At 31.6% G+C, this 16453-nt stretch overlaps 1 protein-coding gene across 1 annotated transcript in view; it reads right to left on the bottom strand.

Annotated features, from left to right (window-relative positions):
• Positions 1 to 3133, bottom strand: part of LOC113396081 (homeobox protein prospero) — a 94935-nt gene extending 91802 nt beyond the window's left edge. The window contains exon 1 of the mRNA XM_026633863.2: positions 1749 to 3133. The gene's annotated coding sequence lies outside the window, so the exon portion shown is untranslated. The remainder of the gene's footprint in view (positions 1 to 1748) is intronic.
• Between the last annotated feature and the right edge of the window lie 13320 nt (positions 3134 to 16453).

Here is a 16453-nt window from a genome sequence, read left to right as displayed (position 1 = left end):
TCGTTTCAATATCTTATATTAAGGACTTAACATACGCACTTTTTATTTTGGTAACATAATTTTGTAACGTACTTATATTCTACTGAGAAAAAGCCACAGCTCAGTAGTTACTCATTTTTCAACGTTACGTTTACGTTTAGCTATATAATATGGTATAATTTAAACTCCTTTATGGAAATCAACTAATTCTAAATCCACGAATTTTTATTATCTATTAGTTCGTGTATTTTGTAATGAAGCTATTTATTAATATTTTCATAACACTTTTGTTATTAAATTATTGATAGGAGTGGTTCAAGCAAGCTGATGCACATCGTAAGCCTTATTGCATGGGAATTAAAAGAAGCCTTCTGCTGGTACTAATTTTCTATAAGTAATTGTTGCTTTTTTTCACAATAATCGGTTAACGCGAGATCGGAACGAGGAAACATTCATTTTCACATCTGCCAAGGGATAATTAAAGCTTATATTAAATAAATATAATGGATATTATCACAAAAACAACAGTACTCAGTATTGTTGTGTTTTTTTCGTCATCTTAGTTACCAAGGTTGGTGGCGCATTGGTGATGTAAGGAATGGTTAATATTTCTTACGACGCCATTGTCTATGGGCGGTGGTGACCACTTACCATCAGGTGGTCCATTTGCTCGTTCGCCTACTGATATCATAAATATTCATTGATTTACTTGTATCATCAAATTTTAAGTATGTATTTAACATATGGATTGTGACATTTTTATCTTCTAAACGGTTGTAGAATAATCTTGTAACGGATTGTAGTTTGAGTGTCAATTAAGTCGACAAATTTGTATATACGTAATGAATACTAATCAAGTGTTTTTAATAACAGGCTTAAATACATTATTTGACTTCTAATTAATAACATTAAGATTCTAAATCTAAATGTAGAGTCTACATATCGCCTATAATATAATATAGGTTTATAAATTAGTAAAAAACTGTACTGATAGTGCTGGTCGCTTACTTTTCAATAAACAACTACTAATTTCTTGATATTGAATTTCTTTTAACTTTTAAACACCAATAAAAAAAGGAAATGTAGAATATGTATGAATTGTAAGTATCATTTAAAACCGTGTCTCGCTGGCGTTAATCAAGTTTTATATTCGGTTTTATTACACCGAAGAGCCAAATAATGACAGTATTATAAAATTTTGGTGTTCGAGTCACCGCCGGAATTGTCAAAATCATGTTTAGACGAAAAACCTAAGCTAAAGTAAGGAACACAATATACAATAAAATTAACGTCGTTGGTTTTTTCAATAGAATAATCAATAAAAAAAACATCATTCATGTACTGTATAAAGCAAAATAAAAAAAAAAACAACAAAAGAAAAAAGTAATTTATTATCATTTTAAATTCACTATCTACAAAAAGGTGTTACAAAAAACAATAAAAAAGTAAAAATAACAAAAAATGTTTTAAGTTTTATTGTAAAATATTAAAATAACATACTTCTTAAGATCGCGAAGTCCGTCGCGCGGCGGATGTCTAATTTCCACTTAGCGATTTGAAATCACAAAAATTCGAAGTCGTTATTTTATATATTATACAATAATGTAATGTTATATAACATTATCACTTATCATTAATGATTAATAACAATATTTAAAAACAAAAAAATAATTATTAGAAAAAAAAACAACAAAAAAGAAAAAAAAAACAAAACACAACACATAAAAAAGACTATAGCTCTACTTTAATGAAGTACAACAAATCACCACCTTTGGTCCTTTGAGTCTTCTTGTGTGCGACACAAAAAGTTAGTAAGTCCGGTATTGTCCTTTCACCACAATAGTCCAAATAACTACTAACCTAATTAGAAGTATTTGTGGCAGTCTATTATTATTGACTTTATATCGTAACCCTTAATATTAATTTAACGCTTATCATTAGTTGTTACTTATTAATTGCTCACTCGAGGTGTCGCTCATTAATTAAGAAAAATAAATTTTAAATAAAAAATATTCTCAATAACGGCCAAACGTTTAATCTCTTTACAAATGTAACCGACATAAATATTAAAAATTTCGCAAAACTTTTTCCACTGCCAACAGTTTAGGTTAAAAAAGTGAGGGTCGGGGAATTTTAGCCTAAAAATATTTTCGATTAGACGCGGTTAGAATTTTAAAATTTAGATTTTTTGAATTTTGTATTATTAAAATTTATAATCACAAGAGCACGAGGAACGTGTATTGCGTCGCGCGGCCCGGCCGGCCGCCGCGACTCCAGACGGACGACTGAGACTGTCCGTGGCCCGCCGCGCCGCCACCCCGGGCTCGCTACCCCCACCCCACCCCGGCTGCCGCACCTCTCTCGCCGCGGGGCCGACTTCGTTACGAGCCACTTGTAATCGCCGCGCGATTTTTCCGCCTAAGACAAATTAGGCGGGCCCGCGCCCACTGCCCTCCTCGCCTTGCGTTTGGGCGGCTTCTTATTGCTAAGACGTTTTATTCGCGCCTTGCCGCTTTCTTTAAATGCACGTTAAACGGAAGCGGAGAACAAACGACCTTTACCGCTTACCTTACATCTTTTTATTGTTTTATTTACCAGTAGCGTTAGAGGCTTTCTAACGTGCGAATCTAATCGCAGCTCGTCGATAGATGAACTGTTGTATTGTTTACTGACATATATTATGGGCAGGTACTACACAAGTATAAATTATCGACACTCCAATGTTATGGCGGCGAACTGTTTTATTTTTAAATGGCATTTAATCGTCACTCTCACTTTCGACGATGCCGAGGCCGGGTTAATTGTAAATAAAATTCAATCATTCGCAAAAAATCCCCGTAATCGGCACCGACAATATCAATGAGAGATACGTATTTAAAGCACATTTTATGCATAATAATGGACTCTGGTGAAAGAGTATTTTTATTGGTAAATTCTGGTGGTTAAAAAAATGTAAACATTTTATATCTCAATCGGATTTTAAATGTAAATAACTTCCGAGTTTTGATTACGAAATAACGAGATGCTTTCAAGATAGCGCTAAGATTCGGTACGTAAGGTGGGTTATGTTATCATTAGAACCCTTTTCTAAGCTAAATGTAACTTTGTCAATGAAATTTGAAATACTTTGTTAGTATTCATTTTTAAACAAGCTGTCCGTAATTTAATTTTTTATCTAATTATTCTAGTTGTAATTTATCATTGTTAATTTTAACCGTAAAATAGAACCAAAAAAAAGGATATATAAAAATTAAAATGTTCAAAAATTTTCACTAACATAAAATACAAACAATTTCGTGAAATGATTTTATTTATCAATAAATACAGTTTTTTTTTACAATTATTCTCACTTTGTCGGCAATATTTGAGATAATAAATTGGATTTATAAGGGTCGTTTTTCACACTGTGGGTGCTAAAGTCCAGCCATGGAGCCGCGGGGATGAATTAATATCATTCTTTTATCAGAGCGCGGTCCAGCTGTGGCTGCAAGGTCAATGAACTCGACGCGGTTTTAACGAGATATCGATATCCGAAAACTTGGAGATGAGTGCTTTAGTGTTATAAAAAGGAATCGATCTAGTTAAGTGATAAATAAAATTCCTAATTTAAAAAAAAAAACAAAACAGTTTTTGCTTTTAATATAGATAGGCAATTGTATATTATTGCGTTTTCACAAAAAAAAATCAGACTTTTATTTATTTAGGTCTCATAAAAAAAACGATTGTTTTTTTTCTTTTTTTTTTATATTTAGGCTTTTAAGAAATCATTATGTGGGAAAACTGTTGGCACGCTAAAAGTTTTAGTAGCGAGGTTTTTAATTTTTTATTTACCACCTTACAAATTACGCGTCTCACTTTCAAAATGTGTAATGTGGACATGTTTTAATTAATGGCAGTTATTGTAGAATGTTTTTTTACGATCAACTAGTAATAAAAAAATAAATAAAAAGAGCCGTCCTCTAAGGGCACTTAATTTTTTTTTATTTTAACGTTGGCAACAAAACTATAAATCTCAACGAATATGCTTAAAATTAACTTAAATATATAAATTACAATTTATATTTAATCTTACGATTTTAACTAAAATATAATACAAAATAAAAAATAAAAACTACAAACAAAAAGGAATCCATATCAATTCAATCCACGAATTACCTGATAAAGTCGTTATGTACCAGTCTTCTTTATTCTTGTAAGTTAGGAATCACGAAACTTTGTTATTTTGTAGTTTTAAAATTTACCAATTATTAATCACCACAAAATCAATAACAATCAGTTTTTATAATCTTACGAAATAACTTATTTTAAAAAAGTTTCTAAACGTTTAACACAGTTCCAATTTAAGTTCGTATCACTTAAAAAAAATTCATTAAAACTGTCCTGAACACTGTCGAAGTAAATTTTGAATGTCGTCTACTTAACGGAAATCATAAAATAAAAAATTGAACGCGACGGAGGAACTTAATACCACTTATAGACTATGCGGCAAAACGAGCCGAATATTTACATTGAAGAAAAAAAATGAGGTCAATCGGAGGTTACGGGCAACGCAGCCGGACGGCGCGGGCCGCGACGGGATGTGGCATTCGCATCCTCGACCGCCGCGCGCCCCGCGCCGCCCCCGCGACGCCCGTTCCGGACCCGCCGAAAACCACGTGCGCGCACTCACGACAGAGACGCACTATCATACTTAACTAACGACAGAGAAGGACGCAACCATTCTTTTTTCAATTTACTATATTTGCTGATTTTTATTATTTTTTCGCATTTCGATATTTTATTTTTTAGTTGATGCGCTCCGCAACTCACCTGTTGTGCTTGACCCGTTTCGATCTGTCGACCGATCACATGATCGACGATTTTTGATGTTTTTTATTATGCGTACGATACTAGTACTATAGGAATTTCTCTAGAAAACATTAATTATTTTTGGCAAAACCTGAATAAGTAACGACAAATAAACGCAAAGTTACATTTTACGTCACACACATTACATAGTCAACGTAGTGTCTAAAATCAAAAAAAGTTTTAAGTTTTAACAACTTTATTAATGTACCTATTTAATGAACATTATATATCATATAATATTTAAATTAATAAATACCAATTACTTTATAGACATCGTAATACCTAATGTACCATTTAAGATGGAAAAAAAAAACAAAAATATATTTTTTTACTACTTATGTGCTGCCGCTAAATCGTAGTGTCGGATAGCAGAACTACAGACAATCATATGCGACACTAGCGCCGTCACCTTCGAGCCTCGTCAATGGAAACTATAAACCGATGGTTCATTTCTAACGTGTTATTTTCCTTTTTATTTTTTAATCGTGAAAGTGCAACGTTCACTTCGCCTGGCATTCAACGGCCATTTTCGTTTGCAATTTCTTTTTCGTTTTCATTGGTTTTTCACAGAAGTTTTGATCATGTCGCAGAATTGGCGTGTACGTTACTTACATTGTGACATATAGTATTTCAATTGCTGTTCATACTATTGTTACTTTATTCATAAATTATGGTATATTGTTATGAATTATGTGTATATTTTAATTGGCGTTGAAGTTGATATTTAATGTAAATAATGACTTATTACATCTAATTATGTTTACATACTTATTATAATAGATGGCGCTAGGTGTCTAAAATGTGACTAATCTTAATAAATTAGATAGCGTTTTGAGTGAAATATTAAGCTTATAATATATTTTTTTAGTATTTTTCCACATTTTTACTCTGAATGAACATCTAGCTTAAAATAATTAGCATTTAAAGTTTTGTTAAAATTTTATTATTTTAATTATTCGTTTGACACTTATTCTATTAAGTATGAATACGATATTTTAAACGAATGTTATCACAATTTAAAAAATTAAATAAATACAAATTTCTATACTACTTTAAGTTATAATCAGCAGCAATTAATTAAATATTATTGTATTTAGTTAATTATATTTATATATGATAAAAATAATTTAAGTACAACATTTAATTAAAAATAATTTGACTTTGATACAAATACGCAAAAAAAAGTTACTTAAGATCAACTTTCTAACTTTATAATTTAAAAAAAAAAGTACAATTTTTCAAAGACAAGTTGCTTGTCTTAGAGTTCGGCTTAGCTCGTACTAGAGGTCGCTAGTAAGATTGTTATGCTTTTATTTTCACAATTGGATGTTGTCTGACCACGGCCAGATTAACCATTAGGCAGTGTAGACAGCTGCCTAGGGGCCCCACATGGAATAGGGGTTCCAGGACAGACCAAGTATTGGAATATTGTAGAAGCCACATTATTCTCCAATTTGTTTAGGTTAACAGCGTACCTTCGTAATATAGTAAAAAAAGTCCTAATTACAAATAAGGATAGTGCTGGAAATAATATAATTTAGGAAACTAGAAAAGGTTACAATGGCCCCGAAGAGTGCATTGCCTAGGGGACTTGCCCCGTTATTTAGTTCGAAATCTGATTTTCTGATGCAATGATTCTACAATTTTATAAGATATATGACATAGCTTCTGGCCTTACCTAAAAGTACAGATCGACTTTCATATTTTTTTTTTTCATCATTTTTAAGGTTTATAATTTTTTCTTTACATATCGCGCCATTAATGCAATTTTACTATAAAATATAAGCCACATATAATCCTATGTTAGAATTGAACTCTAGAAAATATTCATATTTATTATTATATATTATAAGTACATAAATAAACAGCAAAATAAGTCAAAAGCACATTTTTTATGATATAGGTAGGCGGACGTGAAAGTGACACCTGATGGTAAGTGGTCACCGTCCATACATATTGTGCTCTTTACGAAATATTAACCATTCCTTCCATCGCCAATGCACCACCAACCTTGGGAATTTAGATGTCCCTTGTGACTGTAGTTACACTGGCTCACTTGAAGGGTGACTTCAAACCGGGACATGCTTACTGAGACACTGCTAAGAGTCACAGTTAGGTATTTATTTCGGTAATTATGTTATTGTTATTACCATACAAACTAAAATTATTATTATTTAGATTATGTATCTCAATATATTGTAAATTATTTATTAATCATTTACTATAGATGGCTTTACTATATACATTATAAAAATCGTTCGTATTATTCGTAGCTTCTCGGTATCGGTTATAGTTTTGCTAGCACGTTATAATAAAGCAAGGGGACGATGATTTAATCTCAGACTCAGTAGAAAAGTTAAATAAACTTGGGAAATTTTAATATCATATCGAATATGTCGACTGACTGTACAAACTATAATATTGTGCAAGTGTCTATCATTAGTAGAATTCCTATTTACCCCTCTAATTAAGCCTAAACTTGTGCTAGCAGCGACTACAATAACCCAAGGGATTAAACCTTAGGTTAGGTTTGAACCTAGACTTTTTACATCACCGTTGGCAAACAAACGGCCCTCAAACTAACGCGCTATTGACGCTTCAAAATTATTTATAATATTTTTTATTAAATATTGTAAAATTATATATAATATAATTATAAAAGATAAGAAATGATATAAAATATATATATAACTACTTGTAGCCCGCGTTCGCTTGTTTTCGAGAGTTTTGTTGTCATGAATAAGGCATAAAAGTAGCATATGTCTTTCCTTGGAGTTCATGTTCGCTTTATAGCAAATTTCATCAAATTCGGTTCAGTGTTCAGACATTACTCTACATTTTACTTCACTATGTTAGTTTTGACGTGTCTTGATTTTAATTATGTTTAACCGCCGCGAAAAAAAGCTGAAGCGAACAAACGATCCAAATGTTTTTGTTGTATTTGCAGTTGAAACAATTGGATCTTGAAGTAGTAGTGCAAAAACCTTCATCAATTTTATAACGCTTTACACACTGGTGACAGGAGGTCTGGTTAATTTTTTTCCCAGATAATCGGAATTGCGATTGACCAGTAATGTTGCTAGCATTCTTGCCACAATTCCACGCGGTCATGATTTGTACAGTGACTGTGAATGTTTTTGTTTAATAATTTTGTTCATGGAAAATGACTGATCTTTTTGTAAAATAAATAGTTTTTTCTTAAGAATACTGTTTAATTTATCTAAATCGACAATATCTACTTAAAAATGCGCATCAAAGATCACTAATGACTTGACGTTGGTTAAAAATAAGGGATTTTTATATATAATATATATCAATATATATATATATATATAAATATTTAAAATGGATAATAAAGATATATTATTTTAGTATTTTTGAGACTATCGTTATAGAAACGCTAAATGTTATTTTTTCAGAATCATTTTTTTTTAATTAATAAGAAAATTATCAGCCAAGTGAATCTCGATTTTTTTTATATTAATAATAGAGCACTCACACACCCCCTCGCGTTCTATATGTCAATATGATACAACAACATTTAAGTAGGTGTAATACCTATTCCGATTTTAAGGTATAAAATCGCTACATATTATAGTAACTGATACTGTAAATAATTAATTAGTCAGCGATTAAGTAATTATAATGACTTTAACTTAAAGTTAACGTGTTTAGTTTATTTATTTATTTACGATGAATACGTTAAATTTTGTCGTTAAATGTTTTGTATACAAACAGTTATCATTTTATTCAGTTAGATATCATAAAATTTTTATTATTATTTTATTAAGTTTCTCTGATTAATTAATATTATAAATAAAGATAAAAGATGAATGTTAAATTTAACGGAATTTATTTGTCAATTTGTGCGTGTGACAATGTCAAACTAATCAAAATATACATATAGTATAATAAACATAGTATGACTTTGAACAACTAAAAGCCAATATCCGTTTTTTTTCTTTAATACTTTGCAATTTGAACCGAGTAAACTTTAGGAAAAATTGCAAGAAATTTTAACGAACGCATTAGTAATAAAAAAGGTTGCTATCACATTGTACTCGTATTGGTGTTGAGTACGGAGGGAGCTCGCTAGACGCGTTAGCGCGTATTCAGCGCCGGCTGAACGGCTTTCCACTACGGGATATGAATCCGAAATAATGATGTATTACATGAATAACACCCTGTAATTTTAAATAGAACTATTTGTTCACGCTTAAATATGATATTGTATAATTCAAAAATTTTAATATTTTTTCGACCGAGCGATATTTTCAAATTATGCTACCCCGTACCCCGCAACCCCGTTCATGCGTCCACGTCACCCTCGATTTCTAGCTGTCAGTGTGCGCATGAATATAAATACACTGCTCGTTTTATTAATCAAATATATATCTTAGAACTATAATTGTAAGATAAAGTTCATATGTATAGTCCATTCGATTAATGTAGATAAACATATTTTATATTTACGTATTCCACGCGATATTCTAATAGCTCTGCTATATTGTTCACTACTGACAGTTCTTGACGATTATAACTTTATTTATAATACAACACTAATCCACTTAACTACTTATCTCCAAGTTCAAAACGCCATTTTTTTCGCAAATCCATAATGAGTATCATAGATTCTTCAAAGTCTCGACCAATGATATTGCGTCAATTCGATGTCAAATGTTGTTTATTTAGCTTTTTCCCTTTTGTGATTGGATGAGCTATTACATGCCGTAATGCCGTCGTATTGTCATTTTGTAAGAATAAATTCAAACACCGCAGAATATAATTATTAAATGTTACAGTGGTTAATACGCGACATTGACTCTAATAATTATTAGGATCCAAGCATGATTAGGATCAAAATAGCGTGACATCGTAAAGCGATTTTCAATAATTCATGAGTGATGTACCTACCGAGAATCGATACTCACTTCTTATATCACTTAGCACTGTGTAGTTGCACAGGTGTGTGCCATATTTGCGCTCAGTTTTAAATAAGTTTTACTGGAGTTATTATGAGAATTCCTATTGTTAAAACTTTAGAGCGTGCAACATCGTATCAACATTGTTCAAAGATGTTTCATAGGAACTTAAATGAGAGTCATAATGTGGAAACAATATTATCGTACATAACAAGAATTTACCTCAAACGTAACCTACGATAGGTTACGTTCGGGCCTTTTAATACAGATATTATAAGTATGTCAGTATCTTAGGTTACCGTTGATTGGTGAAATATATGAAATGTAGCAAATCTTACTATTATTAATAATTAAAAATAATCCACTGCCCTTTTGCACGATTGAAATAGACATATATAATAAAATATATTAAAATATGTTAAAATATGTGTGTAACAGATATCCAAACATTTATAATATCATCAAGATATTTCTATACCCCTTATATTTATTATATTGGAAAACTTTAGTTAAATTTAAATAATATATTTGAAAGTGTGTGAAAGTCAAAATACAAATAAGCAGGGTGAAGTAAGGGGCTATAACTAGTTTCGTAAAGCGTGACGTGGTAGTCCATAACGACGTTGCAATTCGCGGTACTGTAATTGCAATCGATATTCGATACTGTGTAATTAAAATTGATTTAATATTAGGTACGTGTGCATATTTATTTAAATTTGATATGAATAATCAGATCAGCTAGTAAAAGATTTTTATATTTCACAGAGGACTACGTTTTCATTGGTTAATTTTATAAATAAAAGCTACCTCGACTTATTTACCGTTTAAAATGTTATATAGATGATTAGTCTAAAATTGGTTACATAATTTATTACAAAATGAGCTGTGGTAAGCTCGTCATCTTTTGGTTGATTTCGGGTGATCTCGACTCGTCCACTTTATTATCATGGGAAATGTGTGTGCACAACTGACTGCTGATACGTCGAGCATTTCTCGATAAATACTCATAACATATAAAACTGTTTATATCATGTGTATAATGTAATCTATGCAAACAATACAATGTCCGGATCGGGAGACATGTTGATTTAATGCAGGTATAATTCGAAAAATCATATTAACTATGAATAACATAATTTATTGTATAATACCTAAATCATAGTTAATTTTCTTTGTTCTTCTGTTATTCAAATACATTTATGCAAGTAATTTTACTTTATGTTCAAATTACTCGAAATTGACACAGGATTTTGTAGGTTTATTTATTAGTTGGTCGTGATCGTAGGGTTGAATTCTACGACATTAACAAGACAGACGAGCGGCGTAAAGATTCGCGGTAGCTCATAAAGGGGATCCCTTGTAATTTTGCGTCGAAAGTGCTCGTAAACTTGTTGGCAATTCTTCTTAACTCGATACAGATTGGTTTCGCGATAACGTTACCTTGGGTGAAACAACGTAACGTCGTTCCATGGAGTATAATATGTATTTGCATAAAAAATATAAATCAGACTGAAGTTACACTCAGAATTTCAATTGCACTAAAATCCGTTTGTTTAGTTCTTTTGTAGTGCGATACTCTATATAAATATATAAATAATCTAAGTTTGAAGATTACCTCGGACAAACAAACAAGCAGACAAAAATATATCTCGTTTTGGTACCCTGCATATAAACATATTAACTTTAAAAAATGCAGCTATTTTGAAATCGCCGACAGACACTTCAATTTTATTTATTTGTATATATATTATAATTATGAGCTTAGTTTGTGCGAAATATAAGCTCAGTTTTCAGAATAAAATTATAAGCTCCTGTTATGAGCGTATGAACAGTGAGGTTAATTATTTTCGTATTTTGGATTTCGACGAGTGAAAACCAAATAATTATAAAATGCCGATTAAAAATGTTACAAAGTCTTTATTTCAAAAGTGTTAGTTTTTTTAGTCAGTTTCAAAATGTATTGAAATTAAATGTAGTATAAAATGTTGCTTCTATGCCAACGGAACCCGCCTGTAATTAAAGATGTACCCTAACACTTGAATTGCTCAGATTTAATGCGTAAAAACAAAATAAATCACCACCTTTGGGCTCATATTCTCACCTTGTAACGGCGCGTAACGTAAGGAGCTAACTTCTTTTTTATTGGCACACCTTTAATGTTTTCGCTCTTCTAACAACTTTGAATATGGGTCTTTTTATTAGGGGATTCAATTTTATGCAATGCAAACTCAACCTTATTTCAACGAGACAAGGTCTAATTTCGCATAATATTGATTGAAATTTGAATGACACCAATAGATAAAAACTTTATTCCCAATCTACGTTAAAGATATAACTTGCGATAATTGGTATGAAAATTTGAATTCAAAGACGTTATAAATAGAGTTTAGTATCGCTTGCATCTGTAACGGTTGATACGTTTAATTTTGTTAATAGTTGTCAAAGTCTCGCGTATTTTGTTTTAGAATCGGTATGTCCTTTTTGATGTGTCGTTGTTACGAAGCATTCTCTTATAATGTTGGGATAAACCTAAAGTCCGTTTATGACTTCTATGCGACCACTGTTTGCATGGAAACGAATTGAAGTTTTTTATTTCTTGTTTTATTTTAAAGACCGGACCGTAAAAGTGTCGTATAAGACGACTTTAACGGGAATAATAATGCTTTATGGCGTACCAGGATTTATAACAGCGTTCCATAAGTTTGCAATTAAAATATCCTTACATTATTTTAACGATTTTCAATCATTTAAAACATTAGTCAAAGATTGAAGTCATTATAAAGTTTTAAATACTGTTAATTAAAATTCACAAGAAACTTTTATAACGAGTTTATTAAAAAGATTCTTAACACGAATCAAAAAGGCTTTGAAGACAAAGGAAGTAAGAATAGGGTAATAATCCTCTGAATAAGTATTACAAGTGTACTTAGCAACGAAATAAGTTTCAAAAGAACCCGAAAGGATTGTGGCTTTCTCCTTTGGTCTTGCTTTTAAAATCGGTTTGTTGAAAGTTTTTCGAAAGAGAAAATATGCAGCTAACGAGGGCCGAAAGAAACGGATGTTTTATTGGCATATTGATCTTTGAACCGTTATTAATAGATTGTGTATTCATATTGATTTTTAGTCTTTAAATTAACTTAAAATTTTTAGTATTTAAATCAAAGATCATAAACCCGGTCGTGTATAAGAGACTTTATTTCGTTGTAATTTCTGTGGGATATGCAAAAAACCGTAATTTCTATAATCAATACACGAATGAAATCGTGTACACATCCGTTCGTGCTCTGTGTATTTGTATAGATTTTAAAATAAGACCTGGAACACATGTCGGATTTGCGCACGATTATCGGACCGGATTCATTTCATTCGCGTCCCACTTAAATTTATTTGAAGTCAAATTGCCTCGAAAAAATTCCAATGCACGATGTTGGACTGTGACGTGTGTTAACGTTTTGCTATTAAATTTACTTTTCGATTATGATAATCGTTATGAAATAAAAAAGTATATTCACGTGATAAAATGTTTATTTAGACATTGGCTTAGAATTGAACACTTGTGTAAACATCTTTATTTAAAACAGTTTTCTTATTGATTGTCAAAATAATTTACACTACCGTTCGAGAAGAAACACTTCGGACCTGAGAAGAATTGGTGAAAGAACAGTGGAACTTTAACTTTCATTCTCATTCTATAGCTATAGGCTGAAGTTATCTATAGATTTATCAAAAAAGAGTTACCAGCCTTGAAAATGTTACAAATTGTCCTACATGTTTGTTAAAAATTGAAAAAGATACAACTTTTTTATTAATAATAAGTAGGTTGATTGATATATTAAACACCTGATGTTAAGTGGTCACCACCGCCCATAGATATTAACGTTGGTAAAAAATACTAAATATCACGACACTTCCCCTAGCTCACTCACCCTTTAAACCGGAACACAGCAATGCTTGATCGTGCTTAGTGTTAGAATAAGACGTGATGAGAGTTTTGTACCTACCAAGACAGGCTAAAGGTCCTACCAGCAATTAACTGAGGTTCGCATACCCCAAAAACTCAAGTGCTCTATTATCGTCAGAAAATATAAAAATCGCCCTTCATCCAGTTTTTATTATTTCTAGCAGTTATGTTTATTAAAAAATATATCTGACATTTCAATGAACAGTTCTGACGTATGTAGTTATACGTTACTTTATTTAGGCTGGTAATATCATAAATAAAATTTAACTAAAACAAAATATTCGTGAATTTCTGTAAACGTGTAGGATTTTATATTAAATATCATGATATATCAACAACACACATATTTTATTATTCTTGATCTTGTTCCAATGTTATTAATTTAAGTTATCGAATTCTAGCACATTTATAATCCATTATATTGATAAGATATATGAGAAGCAATTATCGACCTTAGTGATAAGGAATTAAGATACAAATTAACATTGTTTATTTTAAGCACATATTATTTAGTCTATTTAGGCCCAATAATTGTGGCTTTATCGACTTTTGTTCAAGAAACCAAAACCCGATAGGATGCTATATCCGTTACCCTTCCGATAAATTTCTGATTAGAAACAGTTTATTCGCGGGACGGCTATGCGCGTTTTCCGAGGCACGGGAAAATCAATTTCAAGAGACCGGGCTTGTACTTAAGATTTTTTATACGATATAGGTACGTACGTGGATTGCACGCGGTGTTTCTTTGTACATATTTCCAAAAAAAAAAAAAACTTTTATTTTAAACATGTAAAAATATTGGAGCTTTAGCAAATGATATAAAAAATATATCAATAATGTTATACGTATTTTCTTTCAATAATAATATATATTTTTATTAAACAATAACGCAACTAGTAAAGTCAGCCACCTGATGGTATTGATCCATGGTTCCGTATGAAATGATTAAAATACTATTTATCGTTTAGGACGGAACCCAGCAACACAGATTATTTGTCGATAGAATAATTGATAGATTGATACCGACACAAACAGGCGTGCAGATATTCCTACCACCAAATAAAAAACAAACAAACTTGTGGACGAGTATAGCATGCAGTCACTAACCATATTGAATGCATATATGTTCTACGTGTTTAAATATTTATATTTATTATTTATTTATCTGCTTTTAACACTTTTAAGCTAACGATGTATCTGATTTCTGGTGAGTTTATTAAAGTTATACTAAATAAATGTATTTCGTTTAAAATTTAATAACATTCGTCACTAAAATCGACCAATTGAAGCTATCTGTCAATAAAACGTTCAGTGTGTAAATAAATTCGTGTTACCACTACGCATAACATTAGCCGCATCGGGGCGACGTCGGCTAGCGGCTAGTGCCGGCTAATTTATAGTCAACTTTCAATTCGGCTAACACTGCCCCTAGTCGTAAATCTCCGCACAATTAGATGCTTCTTGTGGTTCACCGCTGTCCAAACAATTGGATTATTGGTATTAAAATACGACTGTATTTATTATCTTGGGTATAAAATCAAAATATGCCTATTTTATTATTTTGATTAATTTAAGTAGATTATATTAAACGTTCAAGTAAATTTTACGGGGAAGAACCGATTAAAACACAATGATACGAAAAAGCGTCGTCTTTTACCTGTGGAAGAAAACTTGGAGCTTATTCTTTCGGCTTTTGATCATTTAAAGTATACTACATTATTATTACTTGGTGGTAGGGCTTTGTGCAAGCCCGTCTGGGTAGGTACCACCGACTCATCAGATATTCTACCGCCAAACAGCAGTACTCAGTATTGTTGGTTTCCGGCTTGAAGGGGTACTGAGCCAGTGTAACTACAGGCACAAGGGACGTAACATCTTAGTTCCCAAGGTTGGTGGCGCATTGGTGATGTAAGGAATGGTTTCTTACAACGCCATTGTCTATGGACGGTGGTGACCACTTACCATCAGGTGTTCGTCCGCTTACCGATATGATAAAAAAAAAACTACATAGTACATACTACTATAAAGGGATAGATATAACTTTTAAATTGACGAACAAACATAAAAAGAAACATTCTTGGTATTAATATTCTTAGCTTTTCTCTTCTATAATGTACTTTTATTATATATACATATATAAACCTCTTGGTTCATTCTATTTATTGATAAAACCGCATTAAAATCCGTTGCGTAGTTAAAAATATCTAAGCGTACAGATTGCTTTTTTTTTGTATCATGTTTGAAGTAGTGCTGTTGGCCCTACTGGCCTTTACAGCGTCACCGAACGTTGGGGCGAGTGTTAAAACTCTGCCTTAAGGTGAACCCTTTTGGGCTCTCGCGAGTGACGTTCGTCCTGAGGGTGTCTCCTATGAGATCGCACCTCGGCTCAGAACGTAGTCGGTGGGGACAGACTGCGGAAAGCGACTTCGTTTTATACTACGTAGAGTACGTTTGTAACATTTACATGTTTCTTGTTTCCTTAATATATTTTAGTTTTATTTTTCATTAAATTAGAAGTCAAAACATCTTTAAGCTCGGTTAGTAAGTATTAATGTCATACCTAAAAGTAAGCCATAAATAGATGTAACGTTACAGTAAGAAACGTTTCTAACACAATAATTGAATGAGTTTTAATTGATGATATTGTGAATAACAGAACAATAGAATACAGTAAGTCCATCAAGTTAATAAAATTATCAAAGTACTTACGTACGTAATTAAAAAAATAAACTACGGCGCATGA

Source organism: Vanessa tameamea, chromosome 19 (assembly GCF_037043105.1).
Source record: "Vanessa tameamea isolate UH-Manoa-2023 chromosome 19, ilVanTame1 primary haplotype, whole genome shotgun sequence".
In the NCBI taxonomy this organism is placed as follows: Eukaryota; Metazoa; Arthropoda; class Insecta; order Lepidoptera; family Nymphalidae; genus Vanessa; species Vanessa tameamea.
Note: the sequence above shows the minus strand (reverse complement) of the source record. Positions and strands in the feature narration are given on the sequence as shown.